The sequence below is a fragment of the Polypterus senegalus genome, chromosome 13 (assembly GCF_016835505.1).
Source record: "Polypterus senegalus isolate Bchr_013 chromosome 13, ASM1683550v1, whole genome shotgun sequence".
NCBI lineage: Eukaryota > Metazoa > Chordata > Cladistia > Polypteriformes > Polypteridae > Polypterus > Polypterus senegalus.
In genome coordinates, this window is record NC_053166.1 from 2,130,046 (window position 1) to 2,136,045 (window position 6,000).

At 45.2% G+C, this 6,000-nt stretch overlaps 1 protein-coding gene across 6 annotated transcripts in view; it reads right to left on the minus strand.

The window, feature by feature from the left end:
- The window catches only part of dph7 (diphthamide biosynthesis 7), a 28,030-nt gene extending 23,792 nt beyond the window's left edge, over positions 1–4,238 (minus strand). For 4 of the 6 annotated variants that reach the window (XM_039774976.1, XM_039774978.1, XM_039774979.1 and 1 more), the window contains exon 1: positions 3,986–4,238. The gene's annotated coding sequence lies outside the window, so the exon portion shown is untranslated. The remainder of the gene's footprint in view (positions 1–3,985) is intronic. The other 2 variants (XM_039774977.1, XM_039774975.1) reach the window with 1 other exon arrangement.
- Between the last annotated feature and the right edge of the window lie 1,762 nt (positions 4,239–6,000).

The following is a 6,000-nucleotide window of genomic DNA, read 5'->3' on the forward strand; positions in this document are numbered from 1 at the left end:
TCCACAAACGTACGCCCTAGGACTCTCTAAGTACCGGGGGTCCATCAGTATACTCGTGGACGATTACTGCCCGAGTCAGGACTGTCAGGACTCTGCTGTACTTGTACCTCAATGCTTTTTGTACTCCTTCAATTGTTTTATACTTGACTGGGTTTAATCATGTGGTACTAACTGTGCCCACTGCCCACTCTGTATGCCAACGCTCACTAATCGGTCCGTTGTTACACTTGTCGCTGTATTATTTATGGTCATCAGACTAGAGGAGTTAACTTCTGTTTGTACCTTTGCTTAGAGGGGTTGGTGGCAGAATTGGCACTCCAGCCACCATAAAAAAACCACCCAGTGTTCCACTCCATCTGAACTGGTGTGGTGCCGAGGTGTCACCCATTGCACGGCTGCACTCGGGTCCTAATCTGGATCCTGCGTTGGCTTGTCATGTGGTGGGTGCGGCAATGCCCTGTATCAGTGCCCGCTCCTAACCTCTGTCGGTCTCTTAGAGCCACAACTGCAGTTTGTTGTCATGGCACTTGTACTGCGTTCAGTGAGAATAAAGCTGAACCTGACCAAATCATGGCGGGCACAGTCACTACCTGAAAAGTGACAAACAGCACGTCAGGGGTCTCACATGGCCACTGGTTATCTTCTATACAGAGCAGGCTGTAACAATCTGGCAGTCTTATATGTTACTAGGCTCACCCGACTCTTAAGTTGACCGACTTTTAAGGCAATCCAATATGCCGATCAATTTGATATTTTAGACAAACTCATTACTTTGGTTATATTGCATTTGAGCGGGATTACTTTAATACTCGTAGTTTCTGTTATTTTTGTGATGAAAGTTAAACTTTTTTTCTATATTGAGGTCGCCCTTTTGAACCCCCCTGATATTTACTACGCGGTGAGACATTTGTACTCCATCAACATTAATTATTTCCAGAGACATCATTTTGTCTATTTTTCCAGCGCATCGCGCACAAAAGCAAGGGAACGATTGGAGAACCAGAACTCTGCTCACATCATGTCGCTTCGTACCGCAAGCTGCACGTAGTAAGTCTGTGATAAGTGGACGATTTCCACTCACGGGACGGGAGGACAATCACGACCGCTTTTATATAGTAAGAAAGAAGAAGAAGATATCGCACGGTCTGGAGTAGAAAATCATCTTTTACCTGGAAAAACGAAACTACAAATCCCATCGTGCATTGCAAAATGGACGGGGCGTGTGTGAAACTCTGCGCCTGCGTAGCACTCACGACACCCGACCGCTTTTATATAGGATGTTATCATCCGGTTGACGCTTGGTAACCACAAGGGGGCGCCAGACACAACACTACTGTCCACAATATAAGAATCTAAATACAATAAAGAGTTTTTATTCCACAAAGCACCTTCCAATGAACACGTCTCCACCATTAGCTACATTCTCATATCTAAAGTCACAACCTCACGCTCTTGTATGTCTCTTACCATCCAGCGGACGCACCGAATGTTTCTGCTGTTCTCCGTAAAAGCAACGGACAGTTTTATCATGAAAACTCTGTAGTGTTGCTTGTTTTTGTTAACTATAGTTTCATCTTGCATTATTCTTATTGTAACAATGTTATAGAGGTAATCGAATTAAACCAACCTAATAATAATAATATGAATTTAACTGACTTTTTTTTGTTGTCAAAAATTCTGCATTTAAGAACGTATTACTACACCGCAAAACAAAAATTAATCCGTCAAGTTGTGTTTTTTTATTTAATTACATTTTACTCAAACAATTTAAAAAGAACTTTATTCTCCTCCCAGGCAATGCTGGCTATTTCAGCTACTTCTAAATAAATAACTAAATAATACAGACTTAAACAGGGGTGGCACGGTGGCGCAGTGGGTAGTGCTGCTGCCTCACAGTTAGGAAACCCGAGTTCACTTTCCGGGTCTTCCCTGTGTGGAGTTTGCTTGTTCTCCCCGCGTCATTTCACAGTCCAAAGACATGCAGGTTAGGTGGATTGGCAATTCTAAATTGTCCCGTTTTGTGTGTGTGTGTGTGTGTGCCCTGCCCAGGGTTTGTTTCCTGCCTTGCACCCTTTGTTGGCTAGGATTGACTCCAGCAGACCCCCGTGACCCTGTAGTTAAGATATAGCGGGTGGGATGATGGATGGATGTAGATGGTGTCCATAGACATATATAGATAGACGCCGCATTCACTGTGTTGCCCAGTCGGCACGATACGTCAGCGCGTCCGCCATATTGCGGGTGGCAAAAGTGCCATTTAAACTAATAGAGGTAGACGTGGAAACGGGTGTTCAGATGAAAATACAATAACGTCTAAATCAGTATCGTTTACATACATTTGGCGAATCGTTTAAATGTAATTATTTATATCCATTTATACACTAATAATGCAATTATTAAATATTATTATTATTATTATTTTAAATAATTCCTCCCATATAAGTAACATTTCTCGGACTGCCTTCTTCCATCTCCGAAACATTTCTAGACTCCGTCCTGTTCTTACCCAACACAGTACTGAAGTATCAGTTAATGCCCGAGTCACCTCACGTATAGATTACTGTAATGCTATTCTATCCGGCATTCCACAAAAACGTATCCATCGCTTACAACGTCTTCAAAATTCTGCTGTCAGGATACTAACCTGCTGTTCTAAATCCACTGATCATATCACACCCGATTCTCTCGTCAGCGTCACTGGCTCGCTGTTCACTACTGAATACAATACTAAATATCGCTCTGAACATTTCAAACTCTCCACACCTCGCTGATCTCCTCCAGACTGACACTCGTCTCCTCACTCAGATCCTGTCATTTGAGAGGATTCAGTCTGGCGATGTGGTGCAGCCTTAGTTTGTGGAGGACAGACACAACTAAAGACGTGAGAATAAAATGATGGTTTTCAGTTTCAAACTGTGTTTTCTCGACGTGCTCCTTCATCTGAACCAATCTCAGCCCAAACAACCTGATCGATCAAAGATACGCTGACAGCTTGCCCGATTGTCGACTGTTCGATAACACGCTCAGCTACTTTGACCACCTTGACTGGACCCTCGGGAGGAATCATCAGACCTCCTTTGTTTTTTAATGTGAGCGAGTGGCAGCTTTGATCATATGATGCCAGTACAGCGTCTGTCACCAAACTAGCACGGCACACGTCACAGGACAGCTTTCTCAAAATCACGTCTAAAGGCTGCCTGACCTCCCACTGCTTCCTGAGGTGGATTTCTTTGGGAGACCTTCAAAGTTTGAGAAACGTTAACAGTTAACAACAACCTACATAGTTAGTGACTAAATACGTTTAGTCAAAACGTTGTTTGAATGCTCACTTGAGCACATAAATGCGTAGCTTTGCTAGCTTAGCCTGGCGTAGCTAAAGTTAAGACAATAAAACGGGACTTTCTAATGACCAAATATAACCAAAACAATTGTTCAGCCGTACCTATGACATGTAATCCCCCAGGATCTGCTTTGGAGCGCCCAGAGGTTTGTAATCCCAAGCAGCGCATTATTCATCACTTCACTCCACAGCAGTGCCACTCGCAATATGGCGGCGACGATGACGTACGGTGCTGCTGGTCATGCGGCGTCTAGTAATGCTATGTCAATGACGGTGCCCACCAGTCCACTAGGACCCTGGGTTTTATCTCATAAAGTGTACTTTCAAGTTTCTAATCGTCCTTACATTTCTTTACACTAAAGTTCCTCCTCCACAAAACTGGTCAAGCCGGAACGTGCGGACCTGGTCTCTCCGTAATGATTCGACAAAGCTGATCAACCTGCTACTTTTACCTTTAAAACATCAGCTTTTTTAAACCCCAGTGACGAGTGTCGTATTGGTCGCTGACCAAATGCAGTGCATAGAACTATCCATCCAAAAGAAAGCTATTTAAATAATCAAAGATTAGTTATAAAAGAGAGACGCACACTGCCTGGCGTATTCAAAAGCGAACACATGTGACGCAAAACTAAAAATACTTCTTACCAAGTAATGGAACCAGCGACAGGCACAATACTCAGATAAACAGCATCGAAAAGGGTAAAAAAGACTTCTCCAATCGTGTCGCTTGCATGAATGATAAAGTGAGGCCTCACCTTTATTTGCGTTATCCTGCTCTTTGCCAACTTTCCTCTAAATGTTTTCTTCCGCGCACTTCCAAGCCCGAAGCTCCAACTCCTCCGGCAGCGACGGGAGTCTTCACTTCATCATCAAAAGTTCGACTCGTGCACTATTGCTTCCGGGGTGAAGCCCACTAATCCCACGTGATACACTAGACTGTCTGAGATTGGCCAGAACGAGTCGACGTAATAAACATAATGAAAGCGTCTGACGCCTGTCGCCAAGACAACTCCCCATACTGGCGCGAGTTCGTCGCCGCCGCCGCGTTGATTCTTGGGAGTTCGAGTTCGTGCGATTAAATATTTCGGACGGGCATATGCAGAGTGAGTGGAAGAAAGTCTACAGAGCTAACATATAAAACATACTCGCTCAGAATAACATAAATGACGTGTAGGTGAGCAGGCAATGTGGCGCACTGGTTAGGGCTTTGAACTTCATACCCTGTTGTGGGTTCAAATCCAGCCCCTGACACCGTGAGACCCCGAAGAAGTCGCTTCACCTGCCAGTGCTTCAATTGGAATAAGAAAAGAAATGTAACCAATTGTATCTCACATGTAAGTCGCGTTGATAAAGGCATTGGCCAAATAAGTAAATGTAAATGTGTGGAATGGACAGATTATCATAACCAGACTCGGGCAATCCAGGGCTCAGGTGCTGCAAGTGAATTTGGGCACAGCGAATGCTCCAAGCCGATTTTTAAATTAAAGTTCCCTTCTTCCAGCACACCATCACAGCCTCCCGTACATACTTTAATCTTACAACTGAAGAGTCCCTCTCTGACCATCAGTATGGCCTGTCCAGAACTGATGACCAAGTGAGGAGACAAGTGAGAAGGTGACAGACAGGAAAGACCACAGAGCCAGATGGAGTCCCACCTCAAGTTCTGAAGGCCTGTGATGACCAACTTTGTGGTGTCTCCAGCTGTCTGTTCAGTCTGTCACCAAGACCCCAGAATGGGCCGCTGCTGTGGAAAACTGTAAGGTGGGTGCTTCTTAGTCACAAAGAGCTTTAACAGTCCAATCATGCACAATATGAGTCCCAGACCACCGTTCCCAATTCAGAACCAAGGCTCATTTCTAATTGTCAGTTATTTCAGAACCCCCCAGACTTCGGTTTGATCATCAGTGGACCCCCTAGTGACTTTGGAAGATGGACATGTCCGTCTGCTCCACAAGCCTGGCAGCACTGTAAGGGATTGAGATTTGATTTCTCTGTGGCCCGCAGTGTCATCCAGCCATCCCTGATAAGGGGGCAGCTCAGAGGTCCGCATACTTTTAGAATGTGCTGACAATCGAGACAAAGAAGAGGAGTTGGCGATGAACTCTGAGAATGGTCTGCAACCCGACGCCACCAAAAACCAGGGAATTGCCACACCAAAGAGCCTCAATGCCCTGGCACTCTTCAGAGAGTGAATGTGGAGGTGGGCACAGCTGTAAGTACTCTTGGGTCCGCAGGCTGGACTGGTCTGGGAATACAAAGGAGTGTGAGAAGACAAAGGGAAGAGCAGCCTCTTTGATCTTAGGAGTCCCCGGGGTTTGGGAGTGACGTCTTGTTCCACAATTCTGTGACAGCCAGTGCCATTTGCTACTCGGTCACATCACTTCAGGTGCGGACCACTGAATCCACAAGCTAATTAAAAGGGCAGGCTCAGTTATGGGACGCTCTGTGGACCCCCCGGAGGGCTTCACAGAGGAGAGAATAAGGAGAAGACCGAGTGCCATCATGAGCAACGCTGCACATCCTCGCTGTGACACAACACCACTGGGGACTTTCAGCTAACGAGTCATTCAGCAGAAGTGTGTCAAGAAACACAATGCGCCTGTATAATAATAATTCATAATTCTTTACATTTCTATAGCCCCTTCCACCGTCACGAATGT